Here is a 15,144-nt window from a genome sequence, read left to right as displayed (position 1 = left end):
AGGGCACAGTCAGAGGTCCTCACCAGCGCCCAAACTGGGTGAGCAGAGCGGGAGTGCTGATACTAACAGGTCCCATCAACAGTCCACGGCTCAGCACAAAAAGGCAAAGTAACAAGACAGGTCCCAGGTGAAACCAGGAAATCCAAACCGACAGCACAAGAGCCATTGGGAACCAGACAGACACATAAACACTTACGCTGTAGCTTAGGCCAGGACTGAAGGCGCAGCCCTGAGCTTAAAGGTTGCTCCTGGAGCCGTGGGCAAGAGGGTGCAGTTTGGAGGGTACAGGTAGAGCTGTACGGAGCAATTATACCTGCCAGGTGCGCTCAGCGCTCTGAAAACGTATCCTCAAAGACAGGAGATTCCCTACCCTCCCTGAGCGCCCATTCCAGTGCTGCACCACTCTAAGGGGTAAATATCTTTTCCTTATAGAACTTTGTCCTTAAAACTGTCCAAAAGATTCAGTGCTTTGCCTTCAGTCCCTGGGAGCATAAATCAGGTAGCTGTCAGCTTGAACTTTTCAATGGCTCCAAAATGTCATTTTAGCTTGAGGATGGAGATGGCGTTTCCCTTTCAGGTTGCTCTTTATATGAACCTCTGTAAATAGGCAAAGGTAAGTGGGAGGGTAAGGCAGTTTTACTTCTTTGTTATTTAGTATAAATAAGTTGATTAAAAGAGACCCAAAGTTAAATTTGATCTATAAGAGTAACAGTAGATTTTTCCTTCCCTCTTCCAAAATGTGCATATAAAACTGTATCCCGTTCTCATCACCAGAGCTGTAGTAAAGCTGCAGGCTGCATTCTCAGAAAGCTACCTAGGTGGGTGGCTAAAGCTCAGTTAGCCATCAGAAATTCATCTAAAGAGGAAGTTCATTGTCTAAATGAAGAAATGGGGCTATTTCAGAAGTGATCTACATTCTGGTCAGGTTTGCAAACAGGATGAGTTTTCATATATAAATGCGGTAATTCAGGTTTTGTTCCTTTAGCTCCTTTTCTGAATAGAAGGAAGAGAATATGGTAATTTTTAGCTCCTCAACAGGGTGAGTAATACAGCAAAGGGGGCTCAAGCTATGCCATAGCATATTGAGGAAGTCCAATTTTGTATAGACCTTCCAAGGGAACAGGAATACAAGACAGGTGAGCTGTTTAAGGCTATATAACTGATAAGACTTAGTTCTGCAAAGAAATATTAAGGGAAAAAATCTGCCCAAGAAATGGAGAAAAAAGGAGAAGAACAGCAAAACCACTTCATTTTGAGACAGAAGGGTGATGGTGAGTTATTCAAAGATACCAAAAGAGACTAGAGGGAGACTTTTGCAGGCATACGGATGGAAATTTATCTTGGAAATTATGAGGATAACACCAGATCTGCAGGGGCATACAGGAAAAAATAGAAAAGGTTAAAATACGGACCAAACACTAAAAAATATATGGGGAATAGACAGCTAGTCAGCATTGCGGCTTACATCATCAAAGACCAAATATATGCAACAGGTGGCTGGGACCTAATTTTTAGCAAGTTGCACTTTTGGAGTCTGTGATTGTTGGCTTCTGTGGAACCTGGGACTGTTCACACACTCAAAATCAGGCACATGCTGCAGCAGATTGCTGAACTGGCCTGACTTACAGCGGCAAAGATAGGCACACGTAGAAGTAGTTCTAAGATTAGAAGCATTATGGAGCAGAGGGTGTAAAAAAGCAGAGTGAGTGAACCTCTTTGGTTTCAGTATTGGAGAAGAGGGGAAGGAGACAAGACAGGCTATATCTCGGTGCAATAACAGGGTTAGTAAAGAGATTATAAAAAGAAACATGGAAAAGCTAAAATATGGAGTTAAAGAAGTGGAACTAAACCATAATATCAGTTCTGGTCGTTCTATGAGACCTGTACAGTTCCTGCAGAAAGCTGTTAGAGCTGCGCTCTGTTGGTGTCTTCTGTGCTTGAAAAAGGGATACATTTATGACATATATGCAGCATTCAAGTTTTGTGAATTTTCCGCATAAGGATGAGATAATTTCCCTGATGATATCCAGGACTTTATTCAAAACGCACCTTTCTGAGACAAACAAAAATATTTTTTCTTTACTAGGAGGCTAAAGCTCTAAAATGCTACAAACAGTTTAGCAATACCTTGATCCTTGTCAGTTGCCGAGGGCACCTTCAGCCTGTCCTTGAACATCTTCCATGTCCTTCAGTCCCCTGTACATCCTAGTGGCTCTCCACTGGACTCGCTCTGATTTGTTGACCTCTCTCTTGTGTGGGGATGGCCAACACTGGACACAGCACACCAGATGTGGCCTCACCAGCGCTAGCTACAGGGAAAGAGTTGTTTCCCCCAGTCCTCGGCCTCCTGGCTGCATTCTTGCTAGTGCAGCCCCGTCTGTGGTTGGCCTTCCTTACCGCAACTACTGGTTTAGGTTCAGCTCGCTCCCCACCAGGACCCCCAGCCTCTTCTAAAAGCAAAGCTAATACCTCACCACTCAGTGCTCAGCCTGTACTATTGCCAGGAATAATGTCTTCCCAGGGCCAGGGCTTTGCAGTTTTTTAATGCCAGGCTGAATGAGGGTCCTGTCAACCCACTCCTCCATCTTTTCAGGGTCCAGCTGGATGCCAGCTCTACCCTCATTGCATCAGCTTTTCCTACAATTTGTTGAAAATAAACTAATCTAGTACTAGTGATGGATTCTTTCTCAAATGCCTACTACATTTACACGACACGTTGTTTTCACTCTCCAAACTATTATTCATTGTGATTTTGTGACATGTGGTCATCCCATATAGTACCCATAGTAAAAAACAAAATAAATAAAAAAGGTTGGGCTTTTGCCATAAAAGACCTCGTTCTTTAAACCTCATATTTTTAACACCCTCTTTTTGATCTGTGTATGATTCTAGATGTTTTGCTACTAATCCACGACTGTTCAGCACAGTTAAACTGACTAAAGCTTCCCTCCAAGGCACACCCCAAAGACAAGATGAGATCAGTAAACCCAGTTTTAATCTCTTTGATTACAATGGTCATTGGGTAATATTTTTAAAGCCTGCAAGTCCCGTTTTCAGAAAGGAGACCACCGCTCTGTGTCAAAACATCCTCTGCTCCCAGTGCATCGAGGGGTCCTCAATGCTAGTGCCATTTTTCACACTGGAGTCTGGGAGCTGTTGAAGAGCTGGCTGTAACTAGAACACCAGTGCTCTCTCTCCAAATGTCATGCAGTTTTGCAAGTTTCTGTGGTTCAAGACTGCCTCCTTCCTTGCCTTGAAATGATAATTTTTGATACTTACTCTGATATAAAAGTAGCAAACCTAAGCACAAAATAAATGCTTTGTATTTGAGGCTGCAGCCACCTTGTTGTTTCTCCGTCAGGAACTGCAATGTAAGGTATTTGTTGTGATGGCTTTTAACATATGGAAGATCAAGATCAGATTCCTAAAATATTCTGAAAACCAGTTATAGCTTTAACAGTGACTGCAGTTAAATATAAAACCTAAGTAATTTGTTCTATTAAAAAGTCAGAGTCTTATTTTTATCAAGTGATGTTATGAGGGCATGTTCTAAATCAGCCAAAAGTTCTTGTAGCTATAAGAGTTTCATTTGTGTAATTTTTAACAGCCCAGTTAAGTTGGTGTGGCTTCTTTACGTGTTTTCTTAGTGCAGAATTCTGCTTCTGACACTGGCCAGATCAGGTAGACTCTAGAAGATGAAACATTTGAAGAAGACACAAGCAAGGAAAATGCAAGAGCTAAATGATAACATTGAGTTTATTTTTCCTCTGCAAAGATGAGTCTCGTTTGGAAGGGTCAGGTGCATTCATATAACACACCTCCTCTTGACATCCCTCTCCACACTATCACGCACTTCTCCGTATGCAGGGGCCAGTTTAAGATTACGCAGCTAATGATGATATGCAACTATTCCAACCATCCTTTAACCAGAATGCGTTTTCTATGCAGGATTAAAGAATAGTTTGTCTGATGCACCCTAGACAGGCGGTATGGAGCAGGGTCAAGGCAAGCATGTATCAGAGCTCTGAAATTTCCTTTTTGATCAAGCAAGGAGTGCGCATATGTTCACAGCTGGAATGTGTGCTCAGCTTACTTCAGCGGAGTTTCAGCACTGACCTTTTGCTGCATTCCTCCTGCAGCAGTAAAATGGTTCTGCTTAAGTAAACTGACATATACCACGTGCAAACCCAGCTGTCTTCTCCAGCCCACCATTTCTCCTACTGTTACAAAAAGCCTGAAGGCATTGGGAATGCTGTAATTTAATGTTTAACAGCCTATCATGAAAATAATGTTGTGAAAAATGATTGTGCTCATGGCACAATAAAATCCACCTTGAGAAAACTGTTTAAGAACTGGCCACAGGACTGCATGTTAATGGGTCCTGGATTGCTGTACTTTATTACTATCCGGTTGACACAAACACAAGAGGTTAAAGCCTCCTACACCATCGGCTGCTGAATCCTGTTGCCGTCTCCGGCTTAGACCATCCTTACCCCTCTTTGGTTGCTTTGTGTTTGCCACCTTTGTTCTTGTTCTGCTTTGCTTTTCTAAGCGTCTGGCAGGTCTGGCTCGTGTATTACTCCACTGTAAAAACTCAGGTGGTTTATGCAGCAAGCAGGTGATCTGGCAGGCTCTTAGTACCGGGCAGAATCCTTCTTTACAGAGCTACTTATGATAGCCGCGTGTGAGCAGACCACAGGGAAACACACAGGCCGTGCCCCTGTACTGTGGTACTGCACTGCACGCAGACCGAGACTCTCCAAGATGGCTTGTGATTCCAAGTTACCCCTATTTATGATTAAACTTCAGACATGTGGGCTTGGCATTCAGAAAGCACTGAATATCTCCCATCTGAGAGCCAACGGGCTTAAGCTGCCTTAGTTTCGATACTCAAGACATTGCTTGGTGTTTGGATAGACAGAAGAGATCTTTCCTTTATGTGTGTGGCCTGAGCTTCCCAAAAGTCACAACTTTGGGAAGTTGTCTCTGCTGTGAAATGCATGTTTCCCCATAAAAGAAGCAGAAAATACACAAATGACATGGGTATAGCATGTATCGTATACAGCCTGCACTGCCACATTCTTGATGCCTTTTTGAGAGGGCAAAGCTGAAAACCCTGGTGAATGGGAAGGGCAGTCAGGAAACATCCAAAGGCTCTTTTTTTTTTTTTAATTCTCTCATAGGAATTAGGGTGCTGCCTCCACTGCCCTGCTCAAATGAATACCTCAGCCTTGATCGAGTTTTCTTTCCGCTGCCATGACATCAGCTGAAAGATTATCACCTACTGCTGCTCGTTGCTGCTGCCTTTCACTCAAAGGGAGGTGCGCCAGTTTATACATGGCAACCAAGGAGCTCTTCTCATCCACCTCATTTTGCCTACGGAGGCTCAGGGAGGCATTTTGGGGAGTGTTTCACTCGGTGGGGGTGTCAACCTTCAGCAGAGAGGAAGGCAGCCAGGGTGACCAGCTGCAGGCAGTTACCCTCCCCGCGGGCAGAGCTGCAGCCAGAGAATAAGGAGGGTTCAGAGCTCCCCCAGTTTTCCAGCTCCCGATGTGTGCGGTCCCACGCACGTGCTCAGCCCTGTGTAGCACTTTGCATGCCGCGGGCTGAATCCAGAGCCCCCTTCGCCTCCCGGGCAGCAGCAGAGGAGCATTAGTCAGCTGGGAATGACAGCAGCCAGCAGACTATGTAGGAACCATCTACTGTAGTCATAAGGGAATACTAAAGGGGTTCGCAAGGGCCACCAGATTCAGGCCCTTCTTTCAGGTCTGGATTCGTAGCCCCAAACCCTTTTTTGAGGTTAGGCACCAACAAGGAAGGGAGGTCAGCCTGCTCTTTGCTGCCATGGCAGGGATGCCCTACGGTTGTATATATTTGCCACTGCATAAGACTGTATCAATCTCTTTGAAGCAGGGAACTCGGTTTACAGGCCCACTTTGTCCTGAAGATGTTCAAATCCAGCTCTCCCCTGAGAATGGCTTGACCATCAAAGGAAAAGAGTGTGTTAAGAAGCCAGGCTTGGCTGGAATAAGGGATGAATGAGAAGAAACTGTCACTCTTAGAGCAGGTCCCAGAAGCTAGGGAACGTATGGATGGGGCATGCATCCTCACTGCATGATAGGTGTGTTGCCAGTCTATCTGAAAGCCTTGTGTGGAGCTTAGTCCATACACCCAAAAAGACACCCAACCTGGTTTGGAAGCACTAATAAATGCTGAGGCTATTGTGGATAGAAATAGAGTTAGGAACAACAGCCTTGACCGTTAACTCAGCCACGAAAATAACTTTCTGTTTTCATTAAAACCTTATTAAAGTGGTGCTTAAATCTGAGCATAACTTTAAGTCTGGGTACACTTTACATGTCTGCAGTTAGACGAATACTTGTTTTCTGAATTAGGGCCCTACACACTTCTGCAGAGCTGTAGTCATAATTAAATTGTTTCTCCACCTTGACTTCGGATTTTGTATATACAGTGGGTCTGATTTATTTTAGCTGTGAGACAGACGAGCTCTAAGTTCTCCAACAGCACAAAAAGAAGTCTGAGCTTTTGGGACTCAGAGAATTCCAGAGCACTGGGGGTTGCCAAATCCAGGCTGAATCCAGACGGGGCTGATGCAGCTCCATAGACCCAGTTCCCCCCAGTAGCAAGGCTGGGCATGCATTTCTAGTAGCCATACATGCACATAATACGTACATACATATCTATGGTTCTACAGACCAACACAGTCAGATAACACTCAACCAAACACAAACAGCACCAATGGCCTCATCCTGTTACATTCTCCAACTGATGAGGATGAAAGCCCTTTAGTGGTAAATGTATGTGTATGTATGCATGTATGTGTACATATACATCCATACATACATTCACACATATATTTGTACACACACACCATCCCTCCAGCAGCTGATGTGCTTTTAGACAGTCTATCCAGTAATTTCCCCTGATCTTTGGTCTCCCCTGCTGCTGTCACTTGGATGTACGAACCCCTGCGTCCTGCAAACCTTGTTGCTGGTACTCAGACTTCCTTGCATACCTACACAGACACACACACGCCCTACAGATCCCCCCAGTAACTGGACGGAGCTGTTGAGTCTCCCCAGTATCTGGCCCCTGGATCCCTATCCTCCCCGTCACCGCAGACATACACAAACAGGTCTCTCCACTAGCCTTCCCAGCAGCTGACCCCCAGACGCCCAAGTCCCTCCAGTAGCCAACTTTCAGACCCTCTGGTTGTTTACGGCCACTCCAATACCTGGCTGCCAAGACTCTTATCCTATTTGTAGGTAGTGCAGCGTGATATTCACTAGCAAGGACACACGCTGACACCCACACCCACACAGCAACAGGCACGCTTTCCCTTCTCTCCAGTTGCTGGCTTCTCAGTCTCATGGCCCTTTTTGACTTGTGGGCCCCTCACCACTGACTGGCACTCAGACCTCCATATACACACGTGCACACAGAACAGAGAGCCCCTCACCTGGGAAAATAGTCAGGAACAAGAGTTTAATAAGACAGAAGAACCTGTGGTGACCAGGTGCAGGGCATGGCCAGACAAGTGCACTGACCACCAACCTGTTTACAGGCAGCTGTCCCCTTTTGAGCCCCTTATTGCTCTGTTTTCCCACACTTGTTCCTCCCCAGTCCACCTTGATCCCTCCCCACCTCTGGTCCTTTCCCTAAATATCCCATAATATGTCTGGTGCAATCCCAAGATGCTTTTTTCTCCGGCGTTCCCTACTGAGTCCCACACCCTCGTAGGCAGTAACCCCCCTCAGTCTGTAAAGTGCCATGAAGAGAGCCTCTCCAGGTGACTCACCTGTGTGTGTGGTGTACAAAGACAAAGAATCAACATGACTGAAGGACCCTTCCTTTAAACTCTTTATATATGAATAATGAGCTCTGCACATCCCAAAGATTTTTTATAAATTAACACGGTCCCTTTAATTGCAATATAGGTGTAAGATCATGCTATCATAGAAATGTTGGTTGGGAGGGACCTCTGGAAGTCATCTAGTCTAACCTCCCACTTGAAGAAGGACTCTTGCCAGCTCTAGAAAAGATCAAGCCATGGCTGACCTTCATGCTGTATTTCCAGCCATAGAGAGTTATCCATCTAACTTAACATATGATGATTACTATAGGGCTAAGAATAATTCTCTGACTAGGGTGATCTTTTGAACACGCTGCTTGGTATCTGTTTCAATTTATTGCAAAGACCTTTTGCAATGTATTTCTCTCTTTCATTCTGTCTTTCTGTCTTTATTTGTTTTTTTATCTGCAAGTTAAATGTTCAGAGCTTTTCCTTCTTCTGCAAGAGACCAGATCTTGTGAAAACAAAAGCACCTGAATAGTGTTACCAATGTGAATAAAATGTGTGACGTTCTATTAATTTGTTTCGTTTTTCATGAGATTTACACTACCTACGCTGATACACTGCTAAGAAGGGGGCTTTGGGAAACGTATGTTTGAATGGTGAAGAGCTGCATATATTATTACTGGAAAACCAGCTGCCCACTGGTGGTTTAAGTATATTATGACACTTACCCAGCACTCTTGTACTGTATATCTCCATTTCGCAAGGGTGAGTTTCATAACCCACGGTTTTCAAATTAAGTAGCTGAAAGGGAATATCTTGGCTAAAGATGCCATGAGGCATTGGTGGCACCGAGGAAGCCAGTCTTGTTCTTCTGACTCCCAATCTGGATTTTGAGCCTTTAGATCTGGCTGTTAGATGATCTTTTGTTTAGAAGAGCTGCAAACATTTGAGGTCTTGCATATTTTGCACACATTCATCTTCTTATTTAACCATTACAGACTGCTAGAGATATGCTGGGAAGTGAAATCTTGAGCCCACTTGCAGCCAACAGCAAAACTCCCACAAAGTTCAGCAGGGCCAGTATTTAACATTATTTTGTCATAAAAAGCCCTGAATTTGGCTTAGGCATGCAATTGAGTGGAGGAGACTGACTGCAAAGTCAGCCTATATAATGGCATCCAGCAAAGATTCATCATATGGAAGTTTTATGCTTTAGCTTTTCAAATTCTGTAGTTTCAGCGTAAACAGCCTTGATGGTGCACTTTACAGAGCAAAGAAATTTAAACAGATGGGCACAGATTTTCTAGGAAACGTCCAGAGAGATTCATCTCTAGCTTCACCACTCACATCACATTAAGTAAAAGTTACTTGAAAGTATTGTCTTAGTGTTGGTTTGAGTCATCCTCTTGAACATAGTATTTTATTTTTATCTGCATTATTCTTTTGATCAGCAGAGAATTTTCTCGTCTTCACTATGTTTTTCTTTTGTTTTTTGAGGGGGGAAAGCCTGCTAAATTCCCCTAGGAAGTATTTTATGTATGTGAGAATTAAAATAGGCTAATGAACCGAACCCTAGTTAATCTGATATCTTAGAGATAACAGTCCTGGCAGAAGAGCTGAGCCATTCTAGTTCAAATCCTGCTGTTTTCAGGGGGGGAGAGCACGGCTGCTTACGTACGTTGGTCTGACTTGAAGATCCCTGTAATGGTCTTTTTTTCTGGTATGGGTCTGCAATTATAAGTAATTAACTTCAATTGACCTGTGGGTGCTGGTATTTTCTCCTGAGGTCTTATCAGAGTTTGGACATGCTACTTACCCCACCGCAGACCACGATGGTCTGAACACTGATGGTTGCTGGTGCTTTTGGCTGCAGAGGCACAAAAGGCAAAGGTTGTGACAAAAGTCTGGCCAGACGGCAATCCATTTAATAATAAAGGGATCAAAACTCCTAGGAGTTGATCTGGAGATCTCCAGTGCTCTCGAGTCACTGACTTTTCATTTTCATTAATTCCAGTAGCCTGTGAGTTAGGACTTGCGTGTCCTGGAATATGTAACAGAGGCTGGTCTCACAGAACTTTGTGTCCTGCAAATAGTGAATTAGATTGCTTAAAGCAAGCAACCAACAAACACAAAAGCAACAGGCAAGCTTCCTTCCTGCTGAGGGGTGCCTATGGTGGGGTTAACGTGAACCTAAGGCAGGAGAGAAAGCTACGGGAACGAGGAGTGGCCTCTGTGCTTCACAGGGAGGAAGGTTGCTCCCATCTCTGCGTGACAGAATATCCCATCCGCTGTCCAGGTGATTTTTAATGCCTGGGTGATTTTAAATGATTTTAACTTTTCTATAGCCTGATAATGTTCCCAGTAAGTAAAGTTTTCCTGATCAAATGCATTTAATCTCTCTGCAATTTATCCTACCATTATCTGGCTCACAGTATGTAGCTACAGCGCTAACGACAACAAGCCCTTAAAGCCTGTCTTTTGTGTGACTGCCAACCAAATGTCGTTCAATCACTTGAGCCCTTCAGTGTCTGTATCAACTTGGTAGAATAAATTGTTTGATGCAATGACAGGAGTTTTAAAAGGACTAGATAATTTGAAACATAAGGAGTTTGACTTTGCTGCGTGCAGGTACTACAGGGTGAGGCAGCTAATTCCCATTAAGGCTACGGTAATCAGAACATAAAGCTTTGCCTTCTGTACTGCTGTGGTCACTCGTGTGCTGGGTGTCATGCTGAACATCCAGAGGTTTTACTCTACTCGCGTTGAGCGCTACATCTCTCACTTAGCTTTGCCTGCACATCGTCATCTCTGTTGGGACTCAAAATAAATGCCGGCTACTGAGTGATTCAGAAATACAAGTAGGAAGTGTGTTATGGGGAAACTTTGCCTTCCTTGAGGAGTCCAGAGTGCATCGATGATTAAAGGCAGAACTGAAGAAGCAATGGCCCAATCTGCACAGCAAGTTCCGTCTACTGAAACAGCAGAAACTGTCACTAGTAAAATCATCTGCACCAAGGAAAACACAATATCTCTCACGGTTAGGAAGCACTTCCCTGAATTATTTTGAAGGTTTAGAAATCAAGTGAACCTCAGAAAGATGCAGCAATTGCCAACGACATATTTTTATCTGCAGTTAGTATTTCTTAACAGGAAGGATCTCTAAAGAGAGCTGAGCAGGACTGGCTATCGACGCAAGAGTGGTGTGTACCATTTCACATGTAGTAACATCAGCTTGCAAGACTTGCCCATAATTTATGGGGTGCTTGAAAGAAAGAACCACTTCCATGGGCAGAGAGAATTGCCTGAAATGGCTAAAAACATATCCAAGATAACAACTGGTGGTCAGGCAGCGGTTTCCAAACAGCTACTCAACAGAAGTGCTCACATCCTCTTGTGTAGCTGGTCAAGCTTGAGGCCAAGCTCCTGTCACTGACCCACTGCAATTTCCACCTTTTATTGATGAGCGAGGAAAGATTCATTTCTCAAAAAAGAAGTCTTGGCTGGCTTGCGCTGGTAGGATTTCCGCTGCGGAAATAGGCATGCAGAGGACTGATAACGTGGATGCTGCACACACGAGGAGTGGCGGAAGGAAGCAGGCCCCTGTTTGTGGAGCGATGCTATTTCTGCCGGGATTTAAAAGTGTTCTTTGGAACAAAGTTGAAACAGTCACTATAAATGACTTGCATGAGTGAGTACAGAGCATTTTGGAGGATTATAATTTATGCCGGGCAGGAGCTGTTATGGTTCAGTTTAAGGCACTTAAAATTAGACTTTTGGGAGACAACCAAACCAGCTTCAGCTCTGGTAACTTCCCAGTTCAAGACACTCCTAAATTTATATCTACAGGGTCCATTCCTGTGTGGGGACAAGGGCCTTGAACCCCTGTTGAAACCACTAGGTCTCAAAGATGCTCTGATGATGTTTGGCACCATTACGAATGAACCAAAGCCCATTAGGGAAGAGCTGACAATGTCATGTAGCATATGACTCTTTACACCCCCTATCCAAACCTGAATTAATTCAACAAGAGGCTTTCTTCCCCCAAAGTTTTGCCTTCACAGAAAGGGCATCTTGAAGGAATGGAGAGTTTTTCTCCATAGTATACTCCTTTGCACAGATTTAAAACCCATCAACATAACAAGCCAACTGGGAACAAACCACGTTTGTCTGGACCCAGATGGTCATGCGTGTGCTTCCCAAAGATGGAAAAGAAGGAGGGAGAAATCAATCCGTTCCATCTGAGCAATCAGAAATGAAGCCCTGTCTTGCCATCTCCCAGGCAGCTTAAGAGTACTTTATAATGCAAAGGCATAGCTGTATCCTCTTGTCATTTTGTAAATTACAGAGTGGATATCTCTCCATTCTCAGAGAAATTTTTGTACATTATAAGACTGATTTCCAAGTTTTTTGGAAATACTGCTTCTCTAATTCTTACGTATTTTTCTTTGCTCAGTTTTATCCCTGTTAGTTAAGTTAAAATCCTTCTTGGAACATGCAGTTCAAACCCGCCTCCTCTTTAATCTTTGCACCCTTTAAATATTTACAGATGGTTTTCATATTCCCCTTCAGTTGTCATTTAGCCAGTGTTACTCTGTATCTCTTCAAACTTAGCACCCTTGGAAGGGCACACAAGGCCAAATTCTGCTCTCAGTTACATCTGTGTAATTTTGGAGTAAGACAGTGATCTTTAGGAGACTTTGAATTTACATCAGCAAAACGCAGAGCAAAAGGTGGCTCCTAAATAAAAGTGACTGCTAAACAAAAACTAGGAAGACAATCAAAACTAACGTCTCATCCTCCGGGCCCTGGACTGCACAAGGTTGGTGGCTTTTCTATGACGGTATCTTTTGCTGTATGCCTAGCGACTGGAGCGAAGATTTAGGAGACGTTGTGAACTGCAGCGGCCATCTGAAACATGCCAGTATGTCTTCTCTTCTGAGAAGTGCAGATATAGCACATCATCACGTGCTAGTCCATGCTGATTTCTTTTATGAAATATTTGATACTAGATACTTCATATTTATACGTCTGTGCTACAAACATGACACAAGAACCTTGTTTTGTTCAGTGAATTTTTCTTCCCTGTGGGTATTGATAAATATCCCCACTAGAGAAAATTTCTCCGCCTTTTCTCAGCCCCGCATAGGACTGGTTGAAAGCACCATTCCATGGCAGTTCTGAAAGGAGAGAGACTGGTCGGTGAGACAAGAACTCTGCATCGGGCACTTAAGTCCATAGTGCATTTTCCAATGAACGAAAATACTTCATGCGTGAAGAAAGCGCCCAGAGGAAGCTTTGCTAACCAACGCTATCTCATCTTCCCCGAGCTGCACTTGCCACCCCACTCTTTATACTATCTTCTACCACCTCTGCAGTCTTTTTTTTTGTGGCCTGCTTGGTCCGTTCTGCTATATTCTACTAGCCATATAGTGAATGTTTCATGGTCTGCAAAATCAGCTTAGTTACTTCCCAGCCATACCCCTTGGCCTTGTCTAAATTGCATTGCCGTTCCAGCTGACTTACTTGTACGGACACTCTTCCTTATGCCACAGCCACATTAGAGGTTGTTAATTTAGTCAGTGTTTTCTGCTTGAAAAGCATTATTAAATTTAGCAAAAAAGACCTGCCAGTCAAAGAAGTTTCTCTGGGCTGTTTTACAGTGCACTCTTCCACTCGATTTATTTTCCTTATGCTTTGGGCCCTAAATACCCTTAATTAGGTAGTATTAGAGGGTGCCCTCCATTTCTCGTCCACTCAGCCCAGCTATTTCAGGTGTGATGCCTGAACTGCTGTCACCTCTGCAGGTCATCCACTTTCCCAGCCTTCCCATGGGCCTAACAACAGACACCTCCTCCCAGGAGACCAGTAGAGGCTCCCTCCTCCTCCACAGACAGCGGCCACCTTCCTTCCGCTTATTCAATGGGACACAGGCAAGGGACTAAACACCTTTTTCCTTACCCAGGGTACAGCGATATATCTGTCTGAGCCAATGGGTGGGTCACTCCTGCTGTATTCTAATCCTGATGTACACAGCATCCTCTACAATGATGCTGTCGGTAGGTCCTCGAAGCAACGGACTTTGGACGTGACACTTTGCCCATAGAAGTTGTACCAGGGCATCTTATATAAGAAGGCAGAGCTTGCAAGACTTCACATCTTACATTGACTAGTTTCAACGGCTTTTCTCTTTTGGAGCCTTTACTATAAAGGGTGAAGACTGTTTTTCTCCCTTTGCAAGTTATTCTGGCAGATGTGGGAATGGAAATAAAGAACCACGAACCACATTTATTTTCCCATATTCTGTCATGATCTCCAAAAAATAATCTTAGAAAGAACTTTGCAGGCTTCTTGTGGCTTCCTCTATAGCCTAAAATCACCAGGACAGCCTGGATCATGTGCAAGAAAGAAGTTAGCACATTCCAAATGGGAATTAAGATGCAATTTATATGCCTACTTGAGATGCTGTGAGCACTACCCATGCTTAGCCGGTACCCACCTATGGAAGTGCTTGGTATTGCAGCATGGGAAGGAAAACTTTTCCAGGAACTTAAATGCTCTGCTTCCGAGTATTTATAAATTCATCTGCATTTCGTGACTACCAAGCACATTGGCAATTGGCTATGTCCAAGATCATTCAGGTTATCAGTTAGGTTGTCTTCAGTCTACATGCTCACTGTGACTCAGTCTGGTAGATGTGCCAGCTGTGTGTCGTGCATCCAGGAAAACACTGCCATCATACGAAGCTCCCCACTTAATATAAAAGCCCACCCATTGGAGCACTTGCTCAGCGTGTTCAACACCACAGTTCAATTTGCTTTATTATCATCTGAGGGGACTTGAAGCCACATTTGCTACCAAGCTACAGACTTTGCCGATGGAGGGGTATTACCCCGGTCTGCCTGTGGCAGCTGCTTTTCCAGCAAGCACAAGGTGGAGCACAGCTTACGACAGACGAATGGGTCCCATCTGCTGACCACGCTACCTGTAACCGCTGGACTTCTTTGCCTTCTGGGTTTAGTCCAGCTTTCCAAAGTAACTTTGCTAACGAACAGCTTAAGCTCTTCTAAGGACTCCTTCATGCACGGAATACCTCCCTATTGCTGCAGGCAGTCTCTTTCCCTCAAGCGTAACAAGTTTTACCAGGGTACTCAGTTCATCACTATCTTGCTTCTGATGACTGTTGTGGCTGGTCTGCGCGTGCTGATCCTTGTGATGTGTGCTTTCTTTCTTCCACTTGCTTCTGTGCTTTGGGGTTAGATTAAAACTTAGTGTTTAAACACTATTATAGCATAAAGTCAAGCCCTTGAACTTACACAACCAGAAAT

This window comes from Larus michahellis, chromosome 1 (assembly GCF_964199755.1).
Source record: "Larus michahellis chromosome 1, bLarMic1.1, whole genome shotgun sequence".
NCBI classification, from domain to species: Eukaryota; Metazoa; Chordata; class Aves; order Charadriiformes; family Laridae; genus Larus; species Larus michahellis.
This window is presented reverse-complemented; position numbering follows the sequence as displayed.